This window comes from Tasmannia lanceolata, unplaced genomic scaffold (genome assembly GCF_043159265.1).
Source record: "Tasmannia lanceolata isolate RefF3 unplaced genomic scaffold, GAP_Taslan_0.1 ptg000011l, whole genome shotgun sequence".
Lineage (NCBI taxonomy): Eukaryota > Viridiplantae > Streptophyta > Magnoliopsida > Canellales > Winteraceae > Tasmannia > Tasmannia lanceolata.
In genome coordinates, this window is record NW_027518688.1 from 19,954,078 (window position 1) to 19,973,576 (window position 19,499).

Here is a 19,499-nt window from a genome sequence, read left to right on the forward strand (position 1 = left end):
ATAATAAGGAGATTGAAAGATAGGTGGGGAAAATAATTGGGGGTCACATGCAAGCTGCAAATACACCTGCAATAATCACCATCATCCTCGTTAGTCATCACCATCATCATTCATACCTTGAAACTCCAGTGTCCTTCCAATGCTGCATTCTAACTTATTGATAAAACAAGTGATGCACACACCTTCCTTCCATCATCTCTCATGTGACCACCTGCCACATCCATCACATGCTCTTCTCTTCCATCCCTCTTTTTTTACTTTCTTTCTCTTGGCTTTTTACGGAGACTTATAGTATTGATATGAACATCTGTTTCTATTCCAAAATCTCCTTTTTGAGCTATTTTTATTGACTGTCATTTTCACTTTGATTGTCATTAGTAGTTTGCCATGTTAAAGAAGAATGCTAAGTTATTATTCCATTTGAGCCAATGAACACATTGTAACTAAAGCGAGGAGTGTCATTATCAAAACACTGGAGTGCAAATATCATTTGCCAATTTTTATCATGAAATCATGCCCCTCTTGGAGCACTTCCCATAGGGCCAACCCAGATAACACGAAACATATATGATTTGGACCGTTGATCTTGTGGGACCACTTTACATTGACTATAGACCAATGAAACTACTCTTATAGTATGAACTTGACCATTTTATTGGAACAATTTTGCTGCTTAGACATTGACCCCAGTTCCCTTTGTTAGGAACTGAATTTCAGGCTATTTATAAGATCTTAGGGGTTGCATGGGCTTTCACTGAAGGTCCCATGATAGCCTCTAATTTAATCATTTCCCTTGAATAAATGGCAATAAAATGCACTTTTATCTGGAAGAAAATGAATAAATAATTTCAGAAAATGATGCTTATTTGCAAAATTATCCAAATATATCATCAAACCAGCTTTCTATAAACATTAACTCTTCAAAACATAAAGCAACAGGTGTCAACATATCCAATTTGGATTGAATCTACTTATGTTTGAGTTACAATCCGTTCGGATCCCTTCCATTCGGTTGCACAAAAGATGGGATGGTCTAGGGGTTTTGCTTGGCATTTTTACGTGCCACACCAACAAAATCCCTTGTCTGGTTGCCAATATAGCCTTGAATTCTCTGGAGACTACGAATTATGTCTCCTACTTAATCATTGGGAGATGATATTTTCACCCCCGTGCATTACTCATGCGCTCCCCTCTTAAGGTGATTTAACGTGAACAGTGTGCAACTTTAATGCTTTTTGACGTCAAATCACCTTATAAGGGGAGCGCATGCGTAACGCAGGGGGGAAATATCATCGCCCTTAATCATTGCATGTTTTCTGATGTGTCACCCTTGTCCCTTGCCTCCTTGGTGGTTTTTTGCTTGAATTTCTTGGGAATGACTCTCTCTCTCTCTCTCTCTCCACTCTAAGAAATCCAAGCCAACAACAAAACACTACTTACCAATATTCTACGACGTAAGTTTCAGGTAAATCCAACACTTGTTTCCTCTCTACTGGCTACTTACTTACACCGCTACTATACAAGCTAAATACCTACAACCAAACTGATTGGATCCCACTCGGATTGTTCTTTGAATCATATTTTCATTGTGTGGGTCACAATCCATTTCAAATTGAACTGCCTCGTCAGTGTCCCAGGACTTATTATCATTGGTACACCGTTAGAACTTCGGAAAAAGGATATAATATGTTGTCCTCTATCTATGCGAATTATTCAATCAAACCAGGCCCTTTATGACAACGTCTGAGTATGTGAACCTTATGATATTGATCTGAATTATATGTAGACTTATCTAGAGTCTATGTCCAAGTCATCTACAACTTAGGATCCTTTGGATCCTGTCACGCCCCCAAACCAAATTCCGGTCTAGACACATAACAGTGCCACATATTCATCAAACCACGAATATGTAAGGCATTGTCACTGGAACAATACAATAAACAGAGCCACTAATATAATAACTAATTAATTAACTATCGGAGTAATCAATGCGGAAATTAATATCTCTTGTCCAATGGACTATATCAATGTAAACCAAATGAATTACTTAAAGATTATTCCTACTACTATTGTCTTAATCACTGAAATAAACGAAATAATAATAAACTCATAGACTGTCGTCTTTGCTCACTCCCAAGCCCGCACAACAAGCATCCTACTGTTCTCCACATGTAACATAGAATGGGTGGAATGAGCTAATGCCCAGTGATATAGACATGTCTACACTAATAACATGATATCAATCAATATAACAGAATAACTGGTAATATATATAAAAATTGGAACTGGCATAACAATCTAGCTAGCAAACTGCATAACTGGCATAAACATGCGTAACTGTAACTGCACCGGACGCCTACTGTAGTGAGACTAGTACTGCTAAACTACATAGCCAACCGAACCTGCCTACTAACTCGTAGGAAGATGAATCCCAACGATCTCGTACGGGATTACACCCTCGAAAATACTGCGTAGGGTTAAAACTGCGACTTGATCCGTGACCTTCCTTCGACGGCCTATAAAAGGTTTCATACACTAGCAATCAAGCATAACACTTCGTCGCAAAGGACATTAATTGCTGCATCTTCATTCGGATAACACAATATCCTGAAGCAAACTGTGACTAATAAAAGTCTATCTAGCACATACGTGCATATGATAGATCCGAACTAGGAGTCATACCATACTATGAATATTGACCCTTGTGTACACTAACACAGTCAATATAAATCAAGAACATGCATAACTTTGCATAATAAATCATATTCAATAAGTAGAATAACTATGGTAGAACAAGTCTACTCACCTGTGGTACTTGTCTCTGTTTGTTTCCCTCGAAAAAGATCTTTCATCAGTGTGTAGTGTCACCTACAGTCTATATTAATCCTTAATTAACACTTTGGATTAATATCTAGGTCTTACAGAACAAATCTGTGCCCTCAAAACTGCCCGAAAAAATATTCTAAAAATTCGGCATTAATAGTGTGTTCGGGCGTCCGAGACTCGCGATTTTGGTTTTCCCAATTCACGCAAGAATACTAGTTTCCTTTGATTTTCTACCCAAAAGCCTCATTTTCTCCTTCCTTTAAGCATGTTAAAATATCTTAATAAATTCCATCTTGATTTCTTCAATCGATTAGGGCATCAAATGCGGAAAGTCGCAAAGATCTTCTGGAAAAACCAATTTTCCTCAACCCTAATCAATGGTTCTTCACAGAAGAACACAAAACTTGATTTAATAACTATAGATACGTTCTAACTTTTATTCTCAAGAGATCTAAATCTTCATAGAGAGTAGAACAATTCATAATTGTAATTTAATTTGATTTACATACTTCTTTATGAGATGGATTCTCAAGCTTTTCCTCGTTCTCCTCTCCCAAAACTCCACACGCTTCCTCGTTAGGGTTAAAGTTCTGAAATATGTAGCTTAATTGTGTTTTTATAGATTCTTGTTTTTTTTAAGAGTCCTGAGGTAGCAGTTTCTTATAAACCCTAACCTATTCTAATTAAGTTTATCCCTTTTTCTTTTTTTTATATTAAATAAATCAGATTTAATTATTTTTGGGACAGAAATACCCTCCTCCAAAAACGTCAAACATTTTCGGGGTATTTCAGACCCATCGTACCTTTGACACCATTTCACACCTCAGTGTAAACCTAATTTAAATTAATTACTTGAAGCCCACCAAAATCTAACTTCCTTTAGTCCTATATAACAAAATAAATGTGCAAAAAGAAGAAGTGTTTTCAAACAGTTAGGTGCCTAGATGGGTCCCACTTAGAGTGGAATGAATTACTTTGGTATTTTAGAGAATAAGATCGGATCTTACCAGATTTGATATATTTAGTAGTTAGGATAGATTAAGCTACTAATTAACATTATGATAATCTTTATTTAGTTATTTATATTCTTATCATAAGATCTTTCTTGATCTTTCTATGTTTATCTTTGAATGATTTATATGAGCACATGTTATTATTAAAAGGAATGAATGAAGAAATTGATTACATAAAAGGGACCCCCCCCCCCCCCCCCCCCGATGGATAAAATCCCTCCTTTAACGTTATCTGTTAAGTTTTAAAGGCAAAGAAAAACATTAAAGGGGTGAATTTATCATCAAGCAGTGAACCATTCTCACAGAAATCGTTAAAGGGGGGGGGGGGGGGGAATTTTATCCGTTTAGGGGGGGATATCATTTCCCTTACATAAATTGTGCCTTCCCTCGAAGTGGATCAAGAGGCTTATCTTCCCTCCAAGAAGATCAATTCTGTTGCAAACTGAATCGGGTTCTTATCACAAACCATATGCAGAATGATTGTAAATATTATTTTCCAATGCACGACTCGTTAGCAAAAACCTAAAGAAGAAAAGTAAAGAAAGAGATTTCCGTGGAATGGAAAGAGAAATGACACAGTACTTCCCGGAGACCTATACCAATACATTAACGATAATGATAATTGTATACACTGAATGCTGGTGTAAAGCTGGGGGGCGCCTCTCAATCATTACACATGGTAACGTCTGGGGTATTGTCAACGCCTGCCAACATACGCGTGCCTTCGGCTGCTAATTATTGTAGCTTTTTCAAATGCCTATAAAAATATAGTAATTCCACCCATACATACACCTTTCGATCGAATATAATACTATATATCACACCTTCTTTTATGTTTCCCGAGATTGGATTCTGATCCTAACCCAAGACCCACAATCATGAAAATTTCCATGCATCGAGCAGTGGGAGTAGCAGTCACTTATTTTCTACGTATTATAATATACTCTACAGTCCATGTATACACCACCACTACTCAAAAAAAGGCTAAGGGGTGGAAAAAGCATAGAAACTTTTTCCATTTTTCTTTTGTTTTTAGACAGACAAGATACCCTTTTTATTGATTGATTGGACGTAGGATATCCATAATCATGGGAAGTTATAGCTCAATATCCTCAGATTTTATTCATGGGTCCTTTTCTGTCTGGACTCTGGACTTCATTTCTGTTTTGATAATGGCACTCCCTATTTTATTGAAACTGTTTTATTATTGGATGTTGGCACCTTTTTTGGGAGACTTCTATGTTTTCAACAGGCTTTAACAGCTGATTAGAGAAGTGTATAGACTGAAGAGAAGAGTGTCATTATTGAAACAAAGGAAGAGCATATATGATTTCCATTCTTCTCTTCTGTGTTCATGGGTCCTTAATCATCCCAAAAAAAAAAGTTTAGGGGTCCTTTCGTTAAAAAAAGTATGAAAGGGCTTGCTGTGCTGTACAGCTTTCCTTAGGCTTAAACTAAGTGTTTGCACTTCATCTTATGGCGAAAGCTTATTAATTATTATGTTGGAGATCATGTGATTGCTTAGGCTCTCTCCCTCTCTCATGTACAAAACAAAGAGAAGGAGCTGTACTAAGGAGAGAGGGAAAAAAGTGATAAATTTTGAAATAAATAATAGGTCATGTTATTGTGTGTGTTTTTTTTTTTAAATGTTTTTGGTAAATGCGAAAATTTTCTTTTCTCATGAGGGGTCTAGAGTGTTGAAGTTTGTTTTCTTAAAAATACTAGTATAAGCAGGGCGGAGCCAGGAATTTACACTTGGGGGGGGGGGGGGGGGGGGCAAACTAATTTATACTTGCCTGCATTGGTCATTGGGGGGGGCCATGGCCACTAAACTAGCTTATAATGCTTGTACTGCCAAAAACCACAAAAGAGGTTTTCCAAGTCATTGGAGGGGGGCCATGGCCACTAAACTAGCTTATAATGCTTGTACTGCCAAAAACCACAAGAGAGGTTTTCCAAGTCATTGGGGGGGCCATGGCCCCCCTCATGCTCTATGTGCCTCCGCCCGTGAGTATAAGGGCGTGAATATTAATATAGGGCATGAATATCACTTTTAAATTGACAAAGTTTAAAATTTAAACTCATAATTATTATGGGAAAATACATCAATATCAATATAGTGTTCTTTGTTACTGCATATTGTAAATAATGCGGGTGCTTAAGAGGGAAGAAGAAGAGAAATAAGAACACAACATCACATCCAAGAGAAAAAGAAAATAAGAGTAATGCTCAACCCATCCATCAGTTACATAAGTTAATCTGAATCTAAAATCCCCTTCTACAACTAATATCTATCTATTTAAATGAAAGACAACAAGAGGAAATTCGTTCAAGCTCCTCCACTAGCTAACTAAGGATCTAACATAACATTAATTGTATTGGAACTCACTAACTTTGACTAGTTTGGGAACACACAGACACAATCCACTAAAATTATCATAACTTTCTAATCACTTGTCCAATTTTCGAGAATACTTGTTGGAAACAACTCAAAAAGACTTACAACTTTGTAGTATATCACTTTTCATGATTCTGCCATTTAAAAGTTCAAAAATCAAGTTACAAAAATGGGCAGCAACATATATTATTGCAGGTATGCACCTTGGAACTCTACCAAAACAACCTAGGCATAACATGGCTGCCATGTTGGCACTACATCAGTAAAGAAGAATGATCTCGTGTATGAAATATATATCGGAGCCTAGAGTATAAGCATCTCTACCATCAGATGCAATCTGATCCGCTCCGCTTTGCAACACCTTACGATCCTTACCCTTTGATCCACTGAAATTTCTTGTGGAACCTTTGATTGGACACGTAAGATAGGGCGATTTGTATGCAATCTCTGAGTTATGGTCGATCGTTAGAGAGTCCAGATCAGAGATCACATGGTCAATAGGTCAAGTGCTTTGTAACCAATTTAGTAATGAAGTATTTTTTGCGACTAACAGGATAGGGTGCCGTCAGTGTAGAGTATGTGATATGTGTTGGATGCACGGGTGTGCTTACTAGTAGTGTGAAAGTCAAAAATTTAATTCAAGGGTTAATCAACTCCTTTCCCTCTGCCATTTAGGAAGAGGACTTATATATAAAGGATGCGTTGTAAAAGTGATGTATTTAAAGGTTGATGCAAATAAAATGACTATTTACAAATGTCAACTTCCATTTTGAATTTTAAACTTTAATCTGTTGAGAATAATTGTCGTTTATGTCCTTTGGAGAAAAGGATTGCTTCCTATGTGCTGAGGATTAGAATATATAACTAGAGGAATGCTAACTCGACCTTCCCACTTCTAAGATCTATGTCTATTTTGCCCCATAAATAAATCATAAAGCAACCTATTCTTCACACGAGTTTTCTTGCATAGTCGATTGTCGTTTTCTTGCATAGGAATTTGATGAATGGGAAGGATACTTGATTGTTCTCAGTCAAGTCATTCTAGTTCTATTTTGCATCCTCAACTTCTTCCTCACAGCTTTCAAAAGTTTTGTTCATTCCAATCCTTCCTCGAGTCCGAGCTTTTGGATGGATAGCTTGCCGGTATAGTATCCAGACCATAGATCACCTCCGTCATTGTCATATGATAATAGTCAACCATTGTGACCTTTGCGTGGGGGCGGGCAAGACAATTGACCATTTGTTTATTCAATATAGGTAAGCTAGAGAAGTATGAGCCAACATCTTGGTCTTGTTCAGAATTTCGTGGGTTTTTCCAGCCCACATCATAGAGCTCCTTGACGGCTGGATTTTTTAGCCGTGACTTAGCAAGGGAAGGATCCTATCGGAGCTCGACCTGATGGTCTCTATCTTGGTGCCATGGAAAGAGAGAAATGCCCGTACGTTTAAAAATGTAATCATAAGTGCATCCTCTTCCTATGCAAAGATCTTAACTTTGGTCATTTCTTAGGCTAAAGTTCTTCTTAGCCTTAGCCTCTACTCGGCTAGTGATATCAGACGATGATGGAAGGAGATTTGTTCTAGTAGAGATGTTGAGGACGTAGTCACCCCGAGGTGGAACCCCCATGATCTAAACAGGTTAAAGTTAACATTTGATGGTTTTAGTTTGTGTAATCTGGGGCCGACAGGCAGTTCTTCTTAGCCTTAATTAGCCTCTACTCGGCTAGTGATATCAGACGATGCTGGAAGGAGATTTGTTCTAGTAGAGATGTTGAGGACGTAGTCACCTCAAGGTGGATCCCCATGATCTTAGCAGATTAAAGTTAACATTTGATGGTTTTAGTTTGTGTATATCGGGGGTTGGCAGGCATTGGGAGAGTTCTTAGAGATGATAACGGCTCATCCAAGTTGGCCTTCCCTGGGCCGATTGGGATTAAGGACTCAAACGAGGCTTAGATCAAGTCGGCTCTTCAGGGTGGAAGATTGATGGTGAGCGGAGACTTGGACAACCTCATAGTGGAGGGTGATACCTTCAATATTATCTGATGGTTAACAAGAGATCGTCTGATCCTTAGACATTTTCAAAGTTTATTGATGAGATCTTCGATTGTGTAGAGGGGCATTGAGTCCAATTTAGGCCATGTTTGTTTCAGGTTATGACAACCGATTGTAAGCCCAAAACCTTTGGACTCAAAATTACATTTAAATTTGAGTTCAATATTAGGTTTAGGGCTAACAATCGGTTCTCATAATTTCAAACGAACAGGGCCTTACTCATGTGAGGAGATCGGCGAATGGTAAGGCGGATTAGCTTCCTAGACGGGTGTATCCAGACTGGCTTTTAGAGATTTTTTATTTTCTTCCCCCTTGAGTTTTGTTTTTTCAGTTATGTTTTTATTTCCGGTTGTACTCTTTGCAGCCTTGACTATGTGGATCGTACACCATTTCAAAAAATAAATAAATAAGATAATATGAGTAGGTAATCCATGAGTAGGGGTGTAAACGGATCGAATTCGAAGCGGATATGGCTATATACGAATTTGGATTCGGATTCGAATTCGAGGGATATTTAATATCTATTACCGAATTCGTATCCGTCAGATATTGTTCGAATTCGGATATTATCCATATATGTTTATCCGATAAATTCGAACATTTTATCACAGCACTTTATCTTCTTCTCCTTACTTCTCGAATGAATTTTCCAAACCCTAAAACCAGGCATCTACCTTCTCTTTACAAAATTAACTCTCAAACCCTAAAATATATGAGATCCTCTTCTTCCTTTTAAAACAGAGAGAGAGAGAGAGAGAGAGAGAGAGAGACGATGGGGATAGATGATGGTGTTGGTAGTGGTCTTTGGGTTTTTTTTTTTTATATGATGGAATGGGTTTGGGCTATTTTGAACAGGGGAAGTGGGAGTGCTGATAGTGGAAGATGAAGAGAAATGGGGATGTAGATGCGGATTGAGTTAGAGATGGAGGTGACTGTCGGTGATGGAGGTGGCTGTGAGAAGGTGGAGAGAGGCGGCGGTGGATTTTGGTAGAATTGGAGGCACTAAGGAATGCCGAAGATAGTGTCTCAGCCTCCTCCTTTTTCCTGTCTTCACTTTGCAAACCTTTGAAGTCCCCTCTTTTAATTGCATTTTGGGTTTTTATATAACCCTAAGTTGAAAAATTGATCTGAGCCGTCCATTTACTATCAATGACCTAGATGGCATTTTTGCTTTAGAATTCTCTAGAAGCTATGCCATCTTCTTTTAATCACCATCGTCCTTAAAATGAGAGATTACTTCATTTCCTACCCAAAACACTTTTTGTTTTTGTTTTTTTTCTAAAAGAAATTTTACTTTTCTTTTAGAAACAAAAGATAGTGTGTCATTACTAAAAATAAATATTAATGATATTATTAATAATAAATAAAAAGGATTTACTTCTCGGATTCGGATGTTAAACGGATCGGATATACCATTTACTAGATTCGCATCCGCTAAGAGCCAGATATCTCATAAACGGATTCAGATAATATCCGCTTGAAACAGATTCGGATAATATTCGCTTTAAACGGATTCGGATGCGTATAGTAATCGAATTTTCGAATATCCATTTACACCCCTATCCATGAGTCACTTGTAAGACGTACATATGGTAGGAGTCACCCACCTACAATAGGTCAGATTATCTGGACTGTTCATCATGTGGGTCCCTCGATCTGTAAAGAGTCCATAGCCAAAATACTCCACTCCTAGGGTAATCCCAACCAGGAGGTGGCCATTATAGCTTAAAAAGAGTATTTATAAAATAGCAACTAGAAGGGGTGGCCCGGGAAGAAAAGGGGGCTAATATGTCACTTCCTTTTATTAAAAGAACTGATAAATAGGCCCCCAAGGGTAGGGCTGCAATTTCACCCGTGAAAATGGGGATCCACCCCGCCCCGTCCCGAACAGGGCTGGGATTCCCCGACTTGGAGCGGGGATGGGGACTTAAAAAATTCCCCTAAGCGGGGATGGGGATGGACCCGCCCCGCCCCGTTTTAATATGCAAGCTATTATCAATATGCTCTTATTTTAGTATTGTTTTAGTGTTTTTTAAGTTAACAGTAAATTTTTTTTTAATGCTAGTGATATTGGCACTACCATATTTTGATGAGTGCGCAAACATGGCTTGTCTTTTTCTTTTTTTGAGTTGTTAAAAAGCTTTTTTGAGGTGAGGATTTTTGTGTGGGGCAGGGATGGGGACTAGGTATTCCCCGCCCCGCCCCACCCCGTTGCCAGCCCTACCCACGGGGCACGGGTTGACCCTATTACAGAATGCTGTGTTCAAGTGAAAGCAAGTGAAAACAAGAGGTGGCCATGCATGTATATACGGCTTTTACCTTTGTCGTAAAAAGGTGGGTGAGAGAGAGAGAGAGAGAGAGAGAGAGAGAGAGAGACTTTTTTTGTTTTGAATTCTGCATTTGTTCTACAGAGATTGAAATTGGTGAGGGGGTAGATTTGAATGAATAAATGCAAGAGAGTTGGGTGTGTTGAAATCCTGCAAAAAACAGGGGTGGTGTAGGTGAGGATTTATGAACCTGTACAGAGGCGTGGGGCTATGAGAGCAATCAATGTGACTTATCAGACGACAAATCGGAGGAATTGGGATGCTCTCTGCATCCCTCCTTTATTTCTCCTTTTTCCTTGGGAGAACCATTCTCTTCATTTGGATCAATGCTTTGAATAATTCCCATCTGTGACTTTCCTTCTCTAGAAAGAGAGAGAGAGAGAGATGATTCAATGTATGGGACACCCCAATGTTTGGTGTAAGCAAATATAATACACTGAAGAACATTGGGGACCATGATTTAGTGTCTGGTGTAAGAAAATTTAACCATTCAATTGGTGGGGTCCACAGCTCTACACCCTTTGTTTGGTGTAGTTGGTTCAATCTCATGCCCTTTGTTTGGTGTAATAAGTGAATTTGAGCTAAATTAGTGGGGCTCAGAAATCAACATCAAATGGCTGTTTGTTAAGTTGAATACACTGAAATTCAGTGTGAGTGATCATAGCATCCTTTATGGGAAAATTAAGAAGAAAATGAGAAGTAATGATTTGGTCAACTTAGCCATTGTCTACTAAGAGAAGAGAACTCATGGGAAAATTAAGAAGAAAATGAGAAGTAATGATTTGGTAAACGCTACTAAGTTGATTTACTTAAAACTTTCAGCTTTCTTTTTCTTCGTGTACCCCTTGCCAGCCAAGCATATGGGAATTTGCTAGGGTAGTTAGGAATGATAAAGGCAGCCACATTGAGAATTCCGCCCCATAAGCTTTTCCAAAATGGGTTGTTTTTAATAATCTAATTTCGTTTGGCTTCTGATATTGGAACTACCATGTTTTAATAATTGCACAAACTCAGATTGTCTTTTCTTTTTTAATTGGCTTGTGAGAGATTTTTGGGAAGTGTAAAAATCTTTTGACATGTCTTTAAATAATAAAAGACAAGATGAGTTGGTGCAATTATCAAAACATGGTTGTGCTGATGTAATTTCATCATTTTTAATTATCTGATTTGGTTTGTTTACTTTTGGCTACTGTTTGATAATGAGATAAACACTCCTTGCCTTCTACTATTTAACCAGCTGTCAAAAGCTATTACTGTTCCCAAAAAAGCTCTCAAACAATTAAATAGTAAAAGACAAGGAGAGTTTGTATCATTATCCAAAAATGGTACTGCAAATATCAGTAGCTTTTCTCCATTTTCTTCTTGAGGACTTAATTAGGGTATTGAGGAAAAAATAAAGAGGGTTTTGGGGTTTGCAGCAAGAACGAGGGAGAGGGGATTTGTGGGTGTGGAAGGCAAGAAAGATTGATGTGTGCATCAGTAACGAGGATGTGCGGATATATATGATTCTCCTTATTCAATGCCGGGGAGAACAATCCAATCTCCCCTCTTCATTACTCTCCTCTCTCCCCTCACTCTCTACTTATTCTACCTTCCCTCTCTCCCTTCTTTTTAACCCCCTCTTTCTCTTACCTTGCATGATAGAAAACCGGTCTCTCTCTCTCTCCCTAAACATCCTTATATCTGAATGGGAATAGAAGAAGAGGGTGTATTTCATGTGGGTTTATCAAAGGGTTTCTTACAGAGTTTATTGGCATTCTGTCCACCTCCAATAAAGAAAAACCCATGTCTTGTTTTTGTCAATGGAGGTGGACATCCTGCCAACTGAGCTCTGTTGGCTTCTCTTTGTAAAACCCATATGATATTTCTATATATGTGCCAACATCTCATCATCTGCTCATCTTGCCTTCTCCTTAAGGTAAAGGTAAAATCAAAACTACCCATCTTGTTCTCTTGTATCTATCCTTCTGTTTTTTGTGGTCTTGAATATCTCATCTAAAATTATTGTTTATTTATGTATTTATTTTTTGTCTGATGTTTGACTCCATGATGTAGAAATTGAAATGGTTCTTGATCAGGAATGATGGTCTGAAGGAGATTGAAATGTTTCAGATGCAAGGTTTAAAGATCCTTCAAAAAACCCAAAGTTTCTTTTTTCTTTTTCTACCGAAAACCCTAATTCTCTTGTGTGATTTCATCTGTGGAGTCTGTTGTAATTGAAATGAAGATAAGGAGGATGAGTACAAGGAGAGAGATGATGAGTTTTTACTAAATAATGAATAACAAAACATGAATTCTTCTTGTTTAAGGTTACTCCATGGTAGCATTGAAGGCCTCAGACCTGCTCTCAGTATTTTGTCATTATCATTTTTTACAGCTGTATCATTTTTAATCTTCTGAGAATCGGAGGGGTTGTGCATGGTTCACACCTTCTACATTACTGTCTTGTATTTGTATAGAATGCATGGGGGGTGATATTTCATATTTCCACTCCCTTTTGTTTGTCTTTTCCTCAGCATCACTACAGTCCGACCCCCTTTTGCTTCTCTTTACTTCATTTTGGAGGAATGACAAAATGGGTTGGAAATATCTTTTCCAACTCCTCATCTATAGCTGTGGTTTTGCTATGGTGAGAATGTGGTACTTGCACTCCAGAAATAAACTGATCATGCAAGAAAGTGAGGATGATGAAAGTTTGAGGGGCTTCTTTTTTTCTTTTTTCTTTGTTTCTTTTTTTGTTTGAAAAGATTGAATGGCAATGATTGAATGTGGGTTGTTGAGATTTTCTTTCCAGCCATCCAATTAAAGGATCCACCAACTACCATTGTAGATTGTTGGGAAAATGGAGTTTTTCTTATTGGTTTATTCTTGTGACATTGTCATGGTACAAAAAATAAACTGGCCATGCAATGGAGTGAGGATGAAGAAGGTTTGAAGGGTTTTTTTTTTTTTGAATAGATTGAATGGCAATGATTGAATATGGGTTGTTGATGGTTTATTCTCAGCCATCCAAGTTAGTAAAGGATCCACCAACTGTTCCATTGTAGATTGGTTGATAGAAAAAAATGGAGTCTTGATGGTTATGCTTTATTTGTACCATTGCTCACCATGGAAGGGCCCATCATTTGGACGGTTTAGATCGTCAAATTATATAGGGTTGGTGGTGAGGACGAAGCAACTGTTTTATTGACCATTTGTGAATTGATGGTATTACTGGGCTTGGTTTGGACATGGAGTGCTTCTAGTGTTAATGCAGATATTTGTTGGGAAAGTTTAAACCTTTCATCATGGGAATACAACATATATTTCAGATCAATGACTCGATCTGATCAACGCATGCTGTATCATATATTCATTTTTTGGTGGCGGTCCATCAGATCAATGGCTGTGATTGATACATGCATGCATGTAACACATATGGTAAAGTTTTTTTTGATACAAAGCCTTTATTCTTGTGTTGAGAAAATCCGCAGGACAATCCGATCAGATCGTGCACAAATATAACGGAAAAGTAAAATAAACAAGCAAATCAAACCACAAGATGAACACCAAGATTTTATGTGGTTCAGTAAAGTCTACTCCACGGGCGAGAAACACGATCTTCCACTATGAGAAAAAAACAATATACAATGATTACAATGGATTAATCACAAACCCGCAACCCTTTCGTTGTTTCTCAAACCTAAGATCGTACTCAGGAGAAAACCTGAGAGAAAACCCCAAGGCTCTGTTTGGTTGTAAAAAGTAGGGAAGATGGCTGAGTATTTTCTAGGAAAATGAAATACCAAATGTTCTTTGGTTGTCATTTTTTAGCTCAAATCTCATTTAACTACTAGACATGGAAGAGACATCATTATTAGCTTTTTGCTTAGGCGGCGCCTATGTGGCGGGATTGTCCCCTCCCCTACTTTTCCAATGCCAAACCTTGTTTTTGGTAAATTTTGGAAGGGAGAAGAGTAGAATATGATATGCCATGTGTAATCATTACTTTTTTCTTTCTTTCTCTCTCCTCTTTCTCTCTCTTCTACTATTTATTTTGTTAATGACACCCCTCCATTCTCCTACATGCTTTGATATCTAACCGAACACACTACCAAAATTCCCTCTAATCTTCTCTAGACAAGTCTACACATATCCCACCCTTGTCACCTCCTTGTTGACTACTACTTCCACTAAAATCTCATCTAACCAAACAGAGCCCAAGAGAAACCCTCTATTCTTCTTCTTCTCCCTTTCTCTCTCTTCACTTCTCTTTTTCTTTCTCTCTCTTTCGTTCTCTTGATTTTTTTCACTCTCCAAAGAAGAAAGTCACTTCCTCTTTTTTTTAGTTGTTTCCAAGAAACCCAAATAAGAGGGTTTCTATCTTTGCCTCTTGCCTTCCCACCCAAGCCACCTACGGTGGGTGGGAAATAAGGTACATGATCATATGATACTCAAGAACGATATTACAACAGGGTCAGATCTGATTTTCATTACAAGAGAAAAGATATTCTAATTTTCATTGTAAGAGAAAAGAGAATCCATTTTAAACAAGGATTACAAAAGATCCATATCAAAACCCTTTCGCAGCATTAACTCAACCCAATCTATTTGTCATTCGAAGGGTGTCTCAGGGTTTTGTAAGATATCGTTCTCTAGCTAAGTTTCTCCTAAAACCCTAAACCTAAGAAATCTAAAGTAGTCTAGTTTAACACACCACACACGTCTCAGTCTTGCATAGGAGATCTTGGTTTGATGGGTTGTCCTGTCCTGTGATGGCCTATCAGATCAATGGCCCCAACAAACAAGCACGTATGCCATTTGTGCACTGAGTCAGTCATTTTCCTTCATCAATAGGAGATATGTTGCTAATGTCAAATTTAGGATTTCACTAATTCTTGAATAATTACAATCAATCTAAAGGTGCTTATGTAGAGCACTTACACAGTAAACATGGAATGAAATCTAAGTTAATTATGGAAAGAGGAAATGCTAATCGAACCTAGTTTCCTAATCTATCTAGGTTACATGATCCAATGAGATCTTGACGCAATCCACCAAAGAGATCTTATGAGATCTCACATATTCTAATGTGCCCCCTCAAACGTATGTGGATTGAAAAAAATCTTCATACGTTTGATTACAATAGAATTCTCAAATATGAAAAAATAAAATCCTCCACTAGAATCCCCATAAGAAAATAATTGGTGTCAAACAACCAATTGCTTCAAAAGCTTAAGCTGTTGGAGAAGCTGTTATTTAATCTTTTACACTTTAACACCCCCTCACGTGTGGCCCCTCTTTTTAGGGTTTGCCTATACATGGCACATGCGGCCCCTCTTTTGGGTTTGGCATTCCATGTGGATTTTTGATATCGAAGAGGTTTGAACTCAGGACCTTTGCTCTGATACCATGTCAAATTTAGGATTTCACTAATTCTTGAATAATTGCAATCAATCTAGAGGTATGCTTATATAGAGCACTTACACAGTAAACATGGAATGCAATCAAGTTAATGATGGAAAGAGAAAATGCTAATCAAACCTAGTTTCGTAGTCTATCTAGGTTACCTCTACTAGCCAACTTGCCTAATATAATAAGATGATCCAACTGTGAGATCTTGACACAATCCACCGATGAGATCTTATGAGATCTCACATATTCTAACAGCCAATAGTTCTCGTTGTGAATAACTAATTAGGCATTAAGAGGTGCAAGTGGGTTAGGGTGTGGTACATTGAATGTTCAAAGTTCCAAACCAAACCAAGAATTAGGGTCTCTCAGTCATTTTCCTTCATCAATAGGAGATCATCTTGCTAATAGCAGTACAAATTATGAGGTGCAAGTGGGTTAGGGTGTAGTACATGAATGTTCAAAGTTCCAAACCAAACCAAGAATTAGGGTCTCCCTCCCTCCCTCCCTCCCTCTCTCTGGAATACATTTCTTGTGGAATTTTTTCCGAATATTTTTTGTTTTCACTATTTATAGGGAACCAATATAATTATGGCTTATTAAGTGGGATATCATTATAAATTGGAGGTCTAAATAAAACTTGAATTGCAGTGATTCAATTTACGTTTTTATGTGTAAATATTAAACAATGAAAAATAATGAAATTCTGTAAAAAAAAAATTCTTTTCCAAACTCTTCTATAAAATTCCTGCAATCCAATCAGCTGGAACAATGAGCAACCTGCAAGAATGGAAGGTAGTTTATTAGTTTTGGGTATTGGAAATTCTGTTCATAAAAATATGAATCAGACAGAAATAAAGAACATTTTCTAGTCTAGAAATTTAAAGTAGGGATAATTACATTTACACCCCCTCTAGTTTCTGACACATCCACTTCCACCCCTATAGTTTAAAACGTGATAAATACACCCCTGTAGTTTCAATTTGTTTAAGGTTTGCCCCCTCAGCTGAAGGTTCGTCCATAGATTGAAGGGTTAGGATGATCCGATGGAGCTGATTTTCTGGGCACACCATATCTATGTCAGGACCCATCAAATGAACGCTTTGGATCATCCAAATAATGTGGGCCCCTACCCGAATCCAAACACTACCAAAAAATATCCAAATAATGTGGGCCCACATTGTTTGGATGATCCAAAGCGTTCATTTGATGGGTCCTGACATAGATAGGGTGTGCCCAAAAAATCAGCTCCATCGAATCATCCTAACCCTTCAATCTATGGACGAACCTTGAGCTGAGGAGGCCTACCTTAAACAAATTGAAACTACAAGGGTGTATTTGTCACGTTTTAAACTATAGGGGTGGAAGTGGATGTGTCAGAAACTAGAGGGGGTATAAATGTAATTATCCCTTTAAAGTAATATGTGAGAGAGCCTTTAAAGGCAAATTATAAAGGTGTAAAGCAAAGATTGGAATGCCATTATTGATCCAACAAGGCAGTAAGGAGCATAATAATTTGAGAACATATTTTGCAGCTTACCACAACCTTGCTCAACACACAGACAAAAAGATTTTTTATATATGATGTTGTCTTCCTTCTCTAACAACTTTAGCAAAAGAACTTAGCTTTCTTCTCCCACCTTTCTCCTGAGACAATTTGGGACTAAACTTTGGAGCAAAAGAAAAACAATTTGAGATCTTCCAAGGAAGGTGGGCATGTGGGCCAGACAACCTATACAATCTAGCCCAAAATTTTGTTCAAAATAAAGCAAGTCAAACTATATTTCAAACCTTATGAAGTCAATAAAGCTTATGAAATAGTATTTCAAAGCTTATTTAAGGCAATGAAGTCTATTCCAGGAAAAAGATACCTATCCAACCAGACAATTTGGAGCTTTTTATGGTCGTAAAGCTAACAGGGAAAAGGGCATATCATCATTGTCTCAAACATAACATGAAGTTGATCGAAATTTGAAAAACAGCTTAAACTTACAAAGACCAGAAATTTAAGAGACAAGCAGCTCTAACCCTAACAGAAAATACATGGAAAAGACAATGACCCATTACTCAAAGCTATTTTCTCCATTTTTTTAAATGAGATACCATGTATGAATAAAAATGATTACAAGTGCACTTCAGGGAGTAAAGATTCCCCCATATAAAAAGAGTCCCCGGAAGCACCCAATTTGGCCAAGTGAATTTAGTGATGAATCGTTCAGGGTGACAAGGTTTTCTTAGGCCATGTTGGTGAGTCGGACGTGTCTTAAGGACTTGATCTTGCTAGAGGTAAATGCCCCAACTGGTGCGGTTGGGGTGACGCACTCTCTTCTATGTTGGATTTATTTCTCGAACAGTATTTGATGTCATGTACATTACTATGGCCCTTTACTATTACAATATGGGTGACCATTGGGTCAGTCGAGACAACAACATGAATGTGATAGGGAAAAACAAGATCATGGGCTACCAACAAGTCAATAGATCCATGGGAAATAGCGGGCATCGTGACATAAATTAGGGACCTGGTTATATCTAATTTTCCAAAATTTCAGCATAAACGTCCATTTGCTAATGAAGAGGCTGATAAATTAGCAAAAGAAGGTGCGGAAAGAGGAGAGATGTTGATTTTCCAGGCTGATCGGGCAATGATGATGAGGGGAGAATTAAGGGGTAGTTGAAGAGTTAACGTCCTTAGTGCTGGCTTTCCATCTGGGATAGGGAAAAACAATCACCTTGGGACTCTTGGGATGAGAAGAATATGTATTCAAGAGTTAATGTAGTTGTTCTTACACCAGTGGGACACCTTGTCCCCGTGATGTAATACGATTTATAGTTTCAATAAAATTGTTACCTTTCAAAATAAAAACAGTCGAGGGGATCTTGTGAGTAGTAAGAGCTGAGAGAGAATGGAGAGCGATTTGGGTTTCATCAAAAATAACATTTTGAAAATTGTACAGGAGACCTGTAAGGAGATGGAGACATTTATTTCCTTTGTGATTATTGCTATAGCCCAGGAAGGAACACCACTGAGGGAGAAATTGCAGCCTGTTTGAGTAGTAAGGTCGGAGATGAGTAAAGCATAGACACCTAAAGTTTGTATTGGATAGTTGTAGTTTGCTTGAAGATTGTAGGCCTATAACATAGTGAGTTTTCTTGATGTATGCATCCAAAAGTTTTGAACAATTTTAATGTATAAAAATTTTAAATTTTAAATTTTAATGTATAGCTTTAGGCCTTTGAGCGGGATTTTTAAAATTTGAATTAGCCGGGTAGAAAGTGGTGGAGCAGTCTGAGTGTCGTGGCAGGTCACAGCTATGATTTCATGGGGTCCACAAATATGGCACTTTCAAATGAGACCATTGTGCAATATAAAGGAAAGGAAGGGGGAATAGTGAAGGCATTTTCAGCCGCGGTAGTAAATGAAGAACTCTAGAGGGAAGTGAAATAGGTATTCGGCAGGGTAGCAACATGGTTTTAAATTTCGATCGA

General features: G+C 37.9%; 1 long non-coding RNA gene across 3 annotated transcripts; it reads left to right on the plus strand.

The window, feature by feature from the left end:
• The first annotated feature begins 11,955 nt into the window (after positions 1-11,955).
• On the plus strand, positions 11,956-13,707 carry LOC143886225 (uncharacterized). Of its 3 annotated transcripts, none has more exons than XR_013253712.1 (2): positions 11,956-12,543; positions 12,675-13,707. It is a non-coding gene; the product is annotated as an uncharacterized LOC143886225 (long non-coding RNA). The 3 variants fall into 3 exon arrangements; XR_013253714.1 differs by having other exon boundaries at positions 12,698-13,707; XR_013253713.1 differs by having other exon boundaries at positions 11,956-12,537.
• The last annotated feature ends 5,792 nt before the right edge of the window (positions 13,708-19,499 follow it).